Source organism: Pelodiscus sinensis, chromosome 6, assembly GCF_049634645.1.
Source record: "Pelodiscus sinensis isolate JC-2024 chromosome 6, ASM4963464v1, whole genome shotgun sequence".
Classification (NCBI taxonomy): domain Eukaryota; kingdom Metazoa; phylum Chordata; order Testudines; family Trionychidae; genus Pelodiscus; species Pelodiscus sinensis.
Genome location: NC_134716.1, coordinates 92,087,072 through 92,102,449, shown reverse-complemented (window position 1 = coordinate 92,102,449; position 15,378 = coordinate 92,087,072). Strand labels below are relative to the sequence as shown.

Below are 15,378 nucleotides of genomic sequence, written 5' to 3'. Positions count from 1 at the left end.
TAGACCATCCCTGATAGACATTTATCTAACCTAGTCTTAAATATCTCCAGAGATGGGGATTCCACAATCTCCCTGGGCAATTGATAGCAGTGTTTGACCACCCTGACAGTTAGGAACTTTTTTCTAATGTCCAACCTAAAACTCCATTGCTGCAGTTTAAGCCCATTGCTTCTTGTTCTATCTTCAGAGGCCAAGATGAACAAGTTTTCTCCCTCCTCCTTACAACACCCTTTTAGATACCTGAAAATGGCTATCGTGTCACCCCTCCATCTTCTCTTTTCTGAACTAAACAAACCCATTTCTTTCAGCCTTCCTTCATAGGTCATGTTCTCTAGACCCTTAATCATTCTTGTTGCTCTTCTCCAACTTCTCCACATCTTTCTTGAAATGTGGTGTCCAGAACTGGACACAATACTCCAACTGAGGCCTAACCAGCGCAGAGTAGAGCGGAAGAATGACTTCTCTTGTCTTGCTCACAACACACCTGTTAATGCATCCCAGAATCATGTTTGCTTTTTTTGCAACAGCATCACACTGCTGACTCATATTCAGCTTGTGGTCCACTATAACCCCTAGATCTCTTTCTTCCATACTACTTCCTAGACAGTCGCTTCCCATTCTGTATGCGTGAAACTGATTGTTCCTTCCTAAGTGGAGCACTTTGCATTTGTCTTTATTAAACTTCATCCTGTTTACTTCAGACCATTTCTCCAATTTGTCCAGATCATTTTGAATTATGACTAGGCTCGACAATCTATGTAATCTACTCGCCCGTGGCAAGTAGATTACAACCCGGAAGAGCCGGGTTTGGGCGATCTGCTCATGCGCAGAACGATCGCGCATGTGCAGATTGCCGGACAGCGCGGCTGGCGAGCGGGGCTCGCCGCAGCTCAGCGAGCTCTGATTATGACCCTATCTTCCAGAGCTGTCACAACCCCTCCCAGCTTGGTATCATCTTCAACTTTCTATGCCAATATCTAAATCATTGATGAAGATATTGAACAGAGCCGGTCTCAAAACAGACCCCTGCGAAACCCCACGTTATAGCTTTTCAGCAGGATTGTGAGCCATTTATAACTTCTCTGTGAGTACGGTTATCCAGCCAGTTATGCACCCACCTTATAGTAGCCCCATCTAAGTTGTATTTGCCTAGTTTATTGATAAGAATATCATGTGAGACCGTATCAAACGCCTTACTAAAGTCTAGGTATACCACGTCTCCCTTATCCACAAGACTCATTATCCTATCAAAGAAAGCTATCAGATTGGTTTGACAGGATTTATTGTTTACAAATCCATGCTGGCTGTTCCCTATCACGTTGCCACCTTTCAAGTGTTTTCAGATTTCCTTAATTACTTGCTCCATTATCTTCCCTGGCACAGAAGTTAAACTTACTGGTCTGTAGTTTCCTGGGTTGTTCTTATTTCCCTTTTTATAGATGGGCACTATATTTGCCCTTTTCCAGTCCTCTGGAATCTCTCCTGTCTCCCATGATTTTCCAAAGAGGATAGCTAGAGGCTCAGATGCCTCCTCTATCAGCTCCTTGAGTATTCTAAGATTCATTTCATCAGGCCCTGGTGACTTGCAGGCATCTAACTTTTCTAGGTGATTTTTAACTTGTTCTTTTTTTATTTTATCTTCTAAAGCTACCCCCTTCCCACTAGCATTCACTATGTTAGGCATTCCTTCAGACTTCTGGGTGAAGACCGAAACAAAGAAATCATTGAGCATCTCTGCCACTTCCAAGTTTCCTGTTACTGTTTCTCCCTCCTCACTGACCAGTGGGCCTACCCTTTCCTTGGTCTTCCTCTTGCTTCTAATGTATTTATAAAAAGTCATCTTGTTTCCCTTTATTCCTGTAGCTAATTTGAACTCATTCTGTGCCTTTGCCTTTCTAATCTTGCCCCTGCATTCCTGTGCTGTTTGCCTATATTCATTCTTTGTAACTTGTCCTACTTTCCATTTTTTATATGACTCCTTTTTATTTTTAGATCATGCAAGATCTCGTGGTTAAGCCAAGGCAGTCTTTTGCCATATTTTCTATCTTTCATATGCTGCAGAATAGCTTACTTTTGGGCCCTTAACAATGTCCCTTTGAAAAACTGCCAACTCTCCTCACTTGTATTACCCCTCAGTTTTGATTCCCATGGAACCTTACTTATCAGCTGTCTGAGCTTAGCAAAATCCGCCTTCCTGAAATCCATTGTCTCTATTTTGCTGTTCTCCCTTCTACCCTTCCTTAGAATTGTGAATTCTATGATTTCATGATCACTTTCACCCAAGCTGCCTTCCACTTTCAAATTCTCAATCCTATTTGTTAGGATCAAATCTAGAACTGCTTCCCCCCAGTAGCTTTTTCAACCTTCTAAAATAAAAAGTTGTCTCCAGTGCAGTCCAAGAACTTATTCTATAGTCTGTGCCCTGCTGTGTCATTTTCCCAACATATATCTGGATAGTTGAAGTCCCTCATCACCACCAAATCTTGGGCTTTGGATGATATTGTTAGTTGTTTAAAAAAAAAGCCGCATCCACTTCTTCCATCTGGGTAGGTGGCCTGTAGTAGACTCCTAGCATGACATCACCCTTGTTTTTAACCCCTTTTAGCCTAACCCAGAGACTCTCAACACTTCTGTCTCCTATGTCCATCTCCACCTCAGTCCAAGTGTGTTCATTTTTAATATATAAGGCATCACTTCCTCCCTTTTTCCCCTGTCTATCCTTCCTAAGCAAGCAGTACCCTTCCATACAAACATTCCAATCGTGTGTATTATCCCACCAAGTTTCTGTGATGCCAACAATGTCATAATTGTACTTATTTATTAGCACTTCCAGTTCTTCCTGCTTATTACCCATACTTCTTGCATTTGCATATAGGCATATACGATACTGATTTGACCTTGCCTCCCAGTTTTGCTCTGACCCTCCGCTTTCTCTGCCATTATAGCTCATGCTCCCTCCCATTTCCAACCCATCTCTCAGGACTCCATATTCTCCACTTACCTGTGGGCTTTGCTTATCTGTCCCCATCGAACCTAGTTTAAAGCCCTCCTCATTAGGTTAGCCAGTCTGTGTCCAAATAGGGTCTTCCCCCTCCTCAAAAGGCGAATGCCATCTCTGCCCAGCAGTCCTTCCTGGAATAGCATCCCATGGTCGAGGTGTGACACCATCCTCGGAGCCAGGCATTGACCTCCAGGATGCAGCTGTCTCTGCCCGGGCCCCTACCTTCGACAGGAAAGATCAAAGAGAATACCATCTGCGCTCCAAACTCCACCCATACTTCACCTGTACTCCTGGAGCCCTGTAGTCACTCTTGATCTGCTCAGTGTCACACCTCACAGTATCATTTGTGCCCACATGGATGAGTAGCATGGGGTAGTAGTCAGAGGGCCGGATAATCCTTGACAATGCCGTCGTAACATCTCGGATACATTGTACATGTACATTGGCTTGATCAGAGCTGGAAGTTACCTCTCTAGTTTGACTGTAGAAATACCCTCAGTGAGATCAGGGTTTGCCCTGTTGCAAAAGATGGGAAAGAGCTGAATATCAATGGCTTTCAAAATAAGGTTGTGAAAAGAAAATCACATTCTGCATACAACCTTGTTTGGTTGCCATTTGTAAAGTCCTTTGGCTGTCTTGAAAAATTATCTTCGACAGGTCATTAAGTCTTATGATCTATGTGCTTAATAATATAATACAAATCTCTTTAAGTTTTGTCATGGGCCATTGCTCTTTATGGAGGTCATGCATATATTGTAGCTGACTGTATTAAAGAAGATTATCCTAATAATGAGAGGAAGGAAAGAAGTTTTTACATGACCTTTAGCTCGGTAAAGGGAAGAAAATACCATTTTCCCTACCTGCATTACCAACACTGGTAAATGAAGGCAAAGATAAGGATTTAGTGTTTCTGAATCAGTGTCTATGATCCTACCATCTTGAAAATCCCTGAGCCCCCACAACTCTCATGGATTTCAATGGGAGTTCAAGGCTCTCAGCACCTTACAAGGTCAAGCTCTATAAACCAAAGGATGTTTACTTCATCCTTTGTTCAGGAAGATAGAAAGTTTAGCTTTCACCACAAGGAGAACTGCAAAAGCTACCACACAAGTTTGATAAAACTTCAGGCTAGAACCTTATAGGAACTCAGTATGGCTAAATATTATGGGCTTGATTCTGCCATGTCTGATTTGCAGGAATGTTCCACACCTGCAGCTCCCATTGCCTTGAGCTGGAGTTATGAGTGCTCAGCCTTTGAAAACCAGGCTCTGACTTGACTAGCAAGCATAGTGCTTTCTGCTGTGAGAAAGCCGTAATAAGTGTTTGCAGGATGGGGTCAGGGAGCACACACCACACGTTTCTCCTTCTGTATCATCCATATTAACTTATTACTAATTTAAGAATTCTGAATATCCTGTTTCCTTTTCTCATGTTGTTTGTTTACCTTTTTGTATCTCCGCTTATGTTATGGAACTAGATGGCTTAGCTTCACTTTTGTGTCTAGTTAGTTTCGCTTTCTGGTTCTCATGTATTCATACTCATGTATTTGCAGTACAAAAATCTCTATTTACAAAATTGTTCTACGACATATTTCTAATTGGGCCTGCAAAAACGCCTAAGTCCCATACTCAAAATGAAATTGGGAATCTAAGTCATATTGAAGTGATTGGGACTAAAGCTACTAAGCACTTGCTAATTTTGAAAATGAGACTGAGGCTATGAGGTCACATAGGCACTTCTGAAAATGTTACCCTTCATTGCACATTGCAAATCAAATTTTCAACTTTTCCAAAACTGTCCACAGAAATGGTTCCATGCACACCAGCCTCATTTGTATTCTGGCAATCCTTTTCCTCGTGTAGGTTTTTTTCTTTGTTTGTTTGTTTGTTTGTTTTTAATTTCCTCTTTACCTTCATGAATCCAACAATAGAATAACCCAAATCCAGCATGAAAACTGAATGGCCAGTTGATTTGTACTCTGTTGTTGTTGTTGTTTCTGTCAGGGAAAGTGTTTAAACTAAAACCAAACCTGCATCCTTACTTTCTAGGTGCTGTGAGAACAGGACTTGGTGATTCTTTTGTTTGAGGCAAAAGTATTGGAGACCATAAATGGCTGATTAATATCTATTTATAATAAAGGGAAATGAACACTTCCTATAAATAGCTCCCTACAGGATGAATACAAAAAGGAGACTGAATCACCTCAGACTACTGAGAGGTAAGAGTCCATTAATGTTGAAGTAAATGGAAAACTGAAAGAAATGTACTCTGTAGTTATCTCCATTGTATTTAACTTAGCTAGATGATAAATATTATGCTTCACTTTGTAGTACTGTAAGTTTTATATATATATATATATATATATATATAAAACTTACAGTACTACAAAGTGAAGCATAATATATATATATATTAACCTACTTGGTTTTATTTACACTGAACTTCTGCAAACCCTGCACAGCTCTCGGTGGTATATGATAAGGTAATATAAAAGAATAATGCTTTTTTCATTGATTGAAAGGACAGTAGACCTTTCAAACTATACTAAAACTAGATTGTATCTGTTCCTTGTATAAATCCATGGAATGAAAAGGGAAAGTTTCTTGGAACCACCCAATATTGCGTTCTATTATTTGCCTATGAAAAACATTGGTGAAACCATTCATGTATATTTGCTTTAATTTACTAAAAGAAAGAAGATGCCACATTTTTGAGTGGCTTAAAAAAAGAGTGTTAGGAAATTATTGGTAGAGTAATAAGTGTATGAACTGGAGATATGTCATCTTTAATGCAAAGTTAAGGTTGTCTGATAGAATCTTGTGCTCTTCCAGAACAGCATGTTTAAGAAAACTCAAACTCCTGAGAACCAGGAAATAAAAAGTTAAAATACACATTCATGAGGCTTAACTTTGTCTCCCTGAGACTGGCAATAGACTGGGAATTCTCTGCAAGCATTTCACCTGGATTCTCTTATTAGATGAAGCTGCACTGAATGGTGGGGGAATTAGTTGAAGCAGATTGGCAGAGTCCTGATTGTAATATCAGGAGCGCAGCTCCTTTTGGGGGAGGGCTCTGAGCCATGTGTCCTCCCTACATGTGTAATCAAAGGAAAGCGATTCATGTGTAACTTGAGAGATCTAATGCACATAATTTCAGCATTGTGTTGTGTAGGTTGTCAGTAATAGGGAACAGGGCTCTTTTTGCCATGGGAATTATCAGCAGTAAGGTGAGATATGGGAGTGATCTAGGTGTTTAATGATGAGGGAGTTAAACTATAGAGCAAAATGATATTGCAACATAGCCCCCTGCCAGTATTCCCTGTTGACCCTCCCTTTTCATCTAATTGAAGCTATTAGCATGGGAAAAGTTGCTCACGATAGTCTGGAATCTTCTGCTGCTTCATACACATTGTGGGCAGCAGCTTACTAGAAGGTCACCTGCTGCCCTGACTATATACCTGAACTGTATATAGAATTGGGCCCTGTACTCCACTATGCCCTCCAGTTATTCCCCCCCATCACCTCTTTTTTTCAGCCATACTCAGCTGTGTCTGAGACATCCAGCCAACCCTTCTCTCCCTACATAGGGTGGTGTGTATCTTAACTCAGTATTTCTTCATTTTCAGAGGTTAAAATTTGAGTAACTTTCAGAGCTTTTCCAAATCTTGGCTCCATCATGAGAGACGAGGAGAGGAGCTCAGACCTGCAACAGATGGGCCAGGCCCTCCTAATTCCTAGCTCCCACATGGAGAGGAGATCAGAAAAAGGAACTCCCCTCTCCAGAGGTTTAGAGCCCCCAAATTCCAGCACGCACAGGAGATGGGAGAAGTGCTTAGATCTCTTTGATGAGCAAGGACCATTCAGATATCAGGGCACTTGAGAAGGGAATCAAATTCTCCACCGCAAGGAGAATACCCCCCAGATTGTGACACACACAGAGAGGGAGAAATTAAGTCTGTCAGGTGCTCCCACCTCTTATTCCCCCTTTCTTCCTAATTACCAACCTTTCTCTCTTCCATTTCCTTTATCCTCATTCCCCCACTGTAGCCTTATCTGTAGCTGAAGCCTGGCCTGTAATATAGAATTAGGAAAGGAAAAGGGAAGATAGGATTTGTGAAGGAAATACATTATTTGGTTGAAAACAATGTGTTAAATAAGACAAGTAAATAGGTCAATAGACTAAGAAGACAAAATGTCTGAGCCACGTAAGATAAGATGGGGAAACACTCAGGAACTAGATAGGGAAGGACAAAATAGATTAGGAATGTAGAGATGAGGTATAGAAGAAATCAAAGCATGGACAGTGTGTGCTTCACTGGGATTGGTTCCTGCAAAGTAACCGTGCCAATCCAAAGACTTCTGATGCAATGTATAGAGGGAGAAGATTTCAATGCAGCTTTGGACCTGTAACATCCACTGCACCCATCACTCCACAGCATCTCAGTCTGATCAATGCTATGTAGCACTGCTGTGTGCCAAATAAAGATACTGAGCAATGAAGGTTGGAGTTGAACTTGGTTCAAATCTGAACACTCTCCCCCCTCCGCTCTTTTATGCTGTGATGAGTGGATCTACACATTTACCCTAACTGTGAGCTCACCTGCAAAAAGAAGTGACTGTTCATAAGACATTACCATAACTCAAACAGATATTATGGGGAAAGGTGCAACAGAGCAAGAGACTGAATTAGTCCATACAAAGAGGCCAGCTGATATAACTCAAGGAGTGTGTTAAGATCATGCCTGGGAAACCAGAGATGTCTGGGACTGAAATAAATGTATGAAGTTCAATGTGTTGGAAAGTAAGCCTAATTGGTGAACAAAATAATAAAGAGATGGGCCTTTTGGGGTCTGTTCATGGGATGTTCTGCTCACTGCTGTGTTGGCATCTCCTCCTGATCACTCACTATGTGGATTAGCTCCTTAGGCAGACACCCCCGTGCACGGTTTGCATACATCACTCGGACTTTAATCTTCAGCTCCTTTCACACCAGTATCCTCAGCATCTCTACCGTTACCTAGCCCTCGGCATTCCCTCTTCCTAGTTCAGTCCAACACCAGTCCTTGGCAGCCTTCCCATTCATTGCCTTGGGTCTATGTCGTGCTCTGAGTGGCAGGTAGGAGAGCTTGCGCCCATCCTCTTCTGCAGGTTCCAATCCATAGATGATCAATAGATCTGGGCTTCCTCTCTCTGCCTTACTGCTTCTTCCCACACTTCAGGTTCCCCTCCTTTCTCTGGCCATACCAGCTTCAAATCTTCTTTCCTCTTTCCAGGGCATGGCTGCTTTCTGAAGCTTTTCTCAGCAGCTCAAAACCTGCCTTCTCCTTCCCAGGGAGCAATTGCCCTCTCTCAGCCAATGGCACGGGAACTACTTTTTGGGGTGGGGGTTGCTCAGTAGCACCCTCCCACCCCAGCTTTAGACATATAGAGATCATGTTGCCAACTCTCCCAGATTGGATGGATCTAGGGATATAAAATTGCATTTAAAATTTTAACCAGTTAAACTATATTGGCTACATCTACATTGGCATGGTTTTGCGCAAAAGCGGCCGCAAAACATGCTGCCTGTCTACACTGGTGGGGAGTTCTTGTGCAAGAACACTGACGAACTAATGTATGAAATCAGTGCTTCTTGCGCAAGAACTATGATGCTCCCGCTCAGGAATAAGCCCTCTTGCGCAACTGTTCTTGCGCAAAAGGCCAGTGCAGACAGGCAACTTTAATTTCTTGCGCAAGAAAGCCCTATGGTTAAAATGGCCATCGGAGCTTTCTTGTGCAAGAGAGCGTCTACACTGGCACGGATCATAGAATGCTCTTGCGCAAAAACACATCTCTTGCGCAAAGGCATATGCCAGTGTGTGGATCTCTTGCACAAATACTTTAATGGAAGAACTCTTGCATTAAAGAGTATTTGCGCAAGATCATGCCAATATAGATGTATTTTATTATGTTTAATTGGTTAACCAGTCTGCCATGGCAGGCAGCCTCCACCTGTGGTGCAAGTAGGCCTGGTCAGCCTGGAGTATCCCCCCTCACACAGGGTTGGTTAAGCGGTTATCTGTTTTACATCCTTAGATGGACCAGATACCATTGCTGCAAATGGTATCCAATCTGGGGGAGTTAACAACTCTCGCTGCACCAAGCTGTGGCTACAGCTGGGGGCATCTGCTGGCAGTGGGAGCCCGGGGCTGGTGAGCTGCAGAACCTGTGGCAGGGCCAGCAGGCAATGGGATCCCAAAAGCCAGTGGAGCCAGCAGGTGCCGAGACCCCAGGGGCCAGCAAAGCCTGTGATGTCAGGACCCCAGGAGGGCTAACAAAGTGCATGGGGCTGGCACGGTCCTATGGGGGCCATCTGGAAGCTGGCACCCAGAGCTGGATGAACCAGCAACAAGGCCAGCTCCCAGGGAAAGCCAGGTGCAAAACCTGGGGTTGCTGAAGCACCCAAAACTCCAACTTGCTACATCTATGTTCTCAACCACATAGCCTGTAGCCTGCCACTTGGTGTTACAGGCTATTCTTGTTCTCTCCGACCAACTGTTTTTGGCTTACAGCTCCCATTTGCAGCCTAATTAGCTGATTGGGCCCTCCAGACTAACACAAATTGTGCAGGGCTCATGTGGAGAGTTCACCCTGTCACAGATTCATAGAAAAGAAGAGAATTTGTGTGTTAGAATGCTGGATACTGTGATGCTGGCATACGGAAAGAAAGGGAACCCCACATGTACTCCTGAATTCCATACAAATTCCTGCTCATAAACATCTCCAGTGACGGAGATTCCACAACCTCCTTAGGCAAATTATCCCACTATTTAACCACGCTGACTGTTAGGATTTTTTTTTACTAATGTCCAACCTAAATGTCCCCTCCTGAAATTTAAGCCCATTGCTTCTTGTCCTATAATGAGAGGCCAAGGAGAACAATTTTTCTCCCTTCTTCTTGTGACACCCTTTTAGATAGTTGAAAACTGCTATCATGTCCCCCTCAGTCTTCTCTTTTCCAAACTAAACAAACTCTGTTCTTTCAGTCTTCCTTTATAGGTCATGTTCTCTAGACCTTTAATCATTTTTGTTGCTCTTCTATGGACCATCTCCAATTTCTCCACATCTTTCTTGAAATGTGGTACCCAAAACTGGACATAGTACTCTAGTTAAGGCCTAATCAGTGTACGGTAGAACAGAAAAATTACTTGTCATGGCTTGTTTACGACATTCCTGTTAATTCATCCCAGAATGATGTTTGCTTTTTTTGCAACAGTGTGACACTATTGACTCATATTTTGCTTGTGGTCCACTATGAGCTATAGAGCCCTTTCTGCAGTACTCCCTCCTCTGCTGTCATTTCTCATTTTGTATTTGTGAAACTGATAGTTCCTTCCTAAGTGGAGTACTTCGCATTTGTCCTTATTGAATTTCAGCCTACAAAATACAAAAGGATGCAAAAGATCAATTTGTTTTTAGTGTCAGTTGCATTAATTATTTCAATTACAGAGATGAGAGCACAAAGAGTGCCCAAACTCAGTGGCTTTTCTTTCATGAAATGATAACATGCACAATTTCTGAATCTTGGATTATAGTGCCATTGTTTTGATTGCTAGACTCCTGTGTTATCAGGAAGAAGGATTGTAGCAGCCTCAGCAATTGTTTCATTGTGGTCATATTAATCTCATTATTGTTGCTCTGAAACTCTAAATGAGTAGATAACTGTGCTCCCCAGTAGATGTCTGGCACTTTTGCTTATATTTAGAATTTGGACATCTTATGTCATAACTGCAATTGTTGCTAGCTTATCAGTGAAAATACCAGGAAGTGCTGAAGTTAAGTACTGGTTTGTTGCAACAACAATTGCGCTATGTTTCTTTTTGGATTTAAATTATTCCATTTGGTTATTAACAACCTTGAAAAAATAGCTGCTTTACTATGCTGCTGCTTCATTACAAACTGGATCAAATTCAGTTCTACAGAGTGGAATGGTTAAGGTTATTAAGAAGAGCTCCTTATTGGTTTGTGAAATTTTGGATAGTCAATATGTACAATCAGTATGTTTTGGTCTTTACTAAGGGCTTGTTTACTGAGGGAAATCTACTGGCCTAATTATATCATTGTAATCACTTTAAAGTGCTACATAGTTTTTCCTTTTATTTTAGCAGGATCAGACTAACATGGCTACCTCTCTATTACTATATCATTGTAGTTATACTGGTTTAATTCCTGTGTGGACAGGCCTGCCAATGGGGAGGAGGAAACAAAGGGGGAAGTTGCCCCAGGACCCAAAGATTCAAAGGGGTCCAGAACTCCCAACTGCCACCACTGCTACTGTGGCAGTGACAGCGGCTGGAGCCCTAGGCCCTTTAAACTGTCACCAGAATGTCACGTGCTCTGGACAGCATTAAGGGTTAGGGTGGGGAGCGCCGTGCTCCGGACAGCGCTGAGGGTTGCCAGGGAGATGACATGATGTACTCCAGGCAGTGCTCAGGACTGGCTGCTCTGGCCTTAGTTCTGGTCCTTCCACCCAATGCCTTGTCCCTTATGGGCATGTGGAGCTGCCCCCCCCCCCCACCTTGCACCTTGCCCAGGGGCACATGGAGTCTCTTGGTGCCCCTTTGTGTTGACACACTTTTGTTCCAAAATAATAGTGCCACACAGGGCATGTTATCAGTGAAATTATACTGGGAAATTTCTCTCTGTAGGTAATTCCAGTGCCCCAATCCTGTGATGAGTTGTTGTTGTAGCCTTTAATAGTACCCTGAAGAATCCACACTATTGGATCTTACCGCATGATAAAGGCTTTAATTTGTTTTTTTGTTGTTGCATGGTGCGTGCTAATTCAAAATCTTGAAGATGTTTATTTTCAGACTACAAGTCTTGTAAATTCATTAGCAGAGAGACGTTAACATGAGGAAGTACAGGGAAAATAAACCAAACTTTTAAGGGCCTGGAGAGAGACTTCTGAGCTTATACTAAAAGTATTATATTTAGATAGCCTAGCCAAACAAGTGTGACAGAGTCTGGGCATCTGTCCATAATCCACAAATAATGACAAAAGGGGGGAGGGAGGACTCCCTCCCCCTCCACCGCTGAATGAGGTTATCCTACATGCCAAAAAGCTTGACTGAAACTTGTTAGATTCAGCAATGTTAGGCTGTGAAAGGTGGTGTCTGAGCTCAGTTATAAAACCTTTGAAAGGCCTTTGTTAGTCCTAACTAGTTTTCTCTTCCTCCTGTCTTGTCTGATGGATAGTGGGGACTGAGACTGTTTGTTTTCCAAATCTCATTGACCATTTAGATATCTGGAGAAAACAATAGCAGCAGCTCAGGATCAGCAAGCACAGGAGAGGGGTTTGCTAAGTGAGATCTCTGGACACAGTAGAGAATTGCGGTCCAGACAGTGGGTGATATAGACAAGTAGACTAAAATGGTCAGAGAGCGTGTAAGCTGTGTCAGCTGTTCAGCTTTTGTTTGTTGTTCTCTGTAAGTAATTATCATTTATAAACTAAATTATAGACTCCAGTAAGGAAACCTTAGGGGCTTTTAGGCACGAACTCTTAAACAAATACTTTAAAAGAAATTAAAACGCTGAACCTCAGGTGAGTCAGGAGAAACAGAGGGTCTGCAGAGACAGTGGCTGCACATTGGTTCAGCCACCCAAAATTAAATCAATCCTACATACACTGGCAAGGAAGGGCTGAGTTTGGGGTGACATGATATGCTTTTAGCTTCTGTTTTAACTCTTTCCTCTCTCTGTTATGATGAATACATAGTACTGGTTTTAAAGAGGCTATCCTTACTGACTGCAGTTTCATACTTCCCACAGGCTCACAGAGAGAAAGAAGTCTATAGCAGTGTCCAAACCCAATGGGGCCTGCAGAAGTAATATAGTTGGTAAAAAGGGGTTGTGAAGTCTGATAAATCCATTGTAAAAGGGGTTCCATAGGATCCATTTGTGGGATTCCACTCTGAGAGAGTGCAGATGGTGTTTTGGAGAAAGTATCCATGGAGATACTAAGGTACAGCTTCTTCCCTGAACCAACTAACAATAACCCCATTGTTTTGCATGATCAAAATTAGTTTTGACAATGCACTCACAAGTATCACTGTTCTCTTCATACTTCCCTGCCCATTTTCTTTTTCTTCATTCTATCCAAGACTTAATGTGCCTTGTCTTAAATTAGTCTGTAAGTTCTTTGGTTATAATTGTGTGCAGCACCTCTGATAACAGGTCTTTATCACTGACTGGGGCTTCAGGGTGCTGGCATAAATAATTAGCACTACTAACAAGGCAACAATCCTGCACTAGTAGGAAAAGGCCTCTGTCACTAATATAGTTTATGCACCTCTTAAATCATTGATTTCTGTAATCATCTTACTACAATTTTAAAGCTCAGTTCCTTGACCGCTAATATTATCTGAGAGAAGAATAATAGGCAACTCTTCACTTTCTGGATTCAGTTTACTGAAAAGTTTAAAAAAACATTTTTTACTTAGTAGTCAACTCACATGTATGCGCATGTAACTCACGTTGTAGAGTTTCACTTGCTACTATGTTTTTCTTTTAAGGAAAAATTCTTTTAAGGACTCAGTTCTACCAGCTGTACTTTCATAGAGTAGTACTGCTAGCCCCATTGTATCACTCAAGGTTAAAACAACAGAAGCAAAAGGGTGGCAGAATATACCCTAAAAAGTTTCACTACACAATTATGTTATCCCAGTTTCACTGGAGACCATCCCAGGGTTACACTCACAGGGTATGTCTACACTGCTACCCTAGTTTGAACTAGGGTGGCTAATGTAGGCATTCGAAGTTGCAAATGAAGCCCGGGATTTAAATATCCCAGGCTTCATTTGCATCTTGCCGGGCGCCGCCATTTTATAATCCCCGTTAGTGCGGACTCCGTGTCCGCGGCTACACGTGGCACGGAGTAGGTAGTTCGAATTAGGCTCTCTAATTCAAACTACTGTTACTCCTCGTAGAATGAGGTATACCGGTAGTTCGAATTAGAGAACCTAATTCGAACTACCTACTATGTGTCGCGTGTAGCCGCGGGCACGGAGTCCACACTAACGGGGATTTAAAAATGGTGGCGCCCGGCAAGATGCAAACGAAGCCCGGGATATTTAAATCCCGGGCTTCATTTGCAACTTCGAATGCCTACATTAGCCACCCTAGTTTGAACTAGGGTGGCAGTGTAGACATAACCATATGGATTTATTAAATGAGGAATTAACAATCCACTACAGGGGATTGAGCTGTCATTGAATGCCACTATGGGATTAAACTGAAGGGGATGGTGCTATCTCTCTCACCCACACAAACACACACATTCATTAGTCCATTCACACACATTCATCTATGCCCTCAGCCACTCACTTGGGTTGCAGAGCAACCCAAGACCTGATGACTCCAGAGGTTTGCCTCTAGCCATGGATCCCAGCTGATGAGCTGATCAGAAAGAGCGCTTCTGCCACACGCTTTCTCTTTTTATTAGAACTGGGTGGCTCCTGTCACTCATGCAGGGGTTCTACCTCCCCATTGGTCACCGAGGAGCATGCCCAGACCTCCCTCAGTCCGGGTCCTTTGTTTGCTTAGGGCGGTGTTGTGTCTTTAATTAGTCACCACCTGGCTCCAGGCCTTACTGTTCTCCTCACCCCAAACATGCTCCATTCACACAGACTCTTATCACAGGGTGGAATGTAGCTTAGAGCAAGTTACAAGCAAAATGGCTGAGAGTTACAAAGATTAAAGTTGCAAGGCTCATCAATCACCAAGCTTACGGTAGGTTTCTGAACTTACAAAGCAAAGTGGCTGAAAGTTACAAAACTCAACAATTTTAACAACAAGATGCAGAATTTAAAAAGCAAGGTAGCTGCAAGTTACATAGAGACAAATACAAAGCTTTAAAGCTCAATGGTTACAAAGATACCTTCCATAGCATAACAACTGACTGAGAACAATTTCCATTTTAATAATCAGTGACAAAGTGACTTAGAAGACAACTGCCCCCCCTCAAACAGTGTTCAAAGCAATGCAGTCAGCAGCTGGTTTTGTCATTCTCTAAGTCATGTGTTGGCAGGACCTTACAGTTTAATGCATTTCCAGAAAATTTATGTGTAAATCAAGTAATAGCTCGAGCAGAGGCTTTATGCAACATTATATAGAATTCTCTCTGTCCTGCTTATAAGTTATACAGGAGTATTGCTCCTGGACAAAAGGCCTTAATGCCAAACTTCAGCCCAAACTTTCATAGCTGAGCCCCAAATCCCTGTAAATGTCTGTGAACTATTAACACTCGGGCACCAATAGGTGTCGCTATAACAATATATATGTAAAGATGACAAACTACAGCACAGAGGGGATTCTCATCCTACAGTGCTCACTGTTAAA

General features: G+C 42.4%; 1 long non-coding RNA gene across 2 annotated transcripts in view; it reads left to right on the top strand.

Moving 5' to 3' along the window:
* The window catches only part of LOC112547652 (uncharacterized), a 106,838-nt gene that overhangs the window by 13,054 nt on the left and 78,406 nt on the right, over window positions 1-15,378 (top strand). For both annotated transcript variants that reach the window (XR_012904890.1, XR_012904889.1), the window contains exon 2: window positions 5,050-5,219. This is a non-coding gene — a long non-coding RNA (uncharacterized LOC112547652). The remainder of the gene's footprint in view (window positions 1-5,049; window positions 5,220-15,378) is intronic.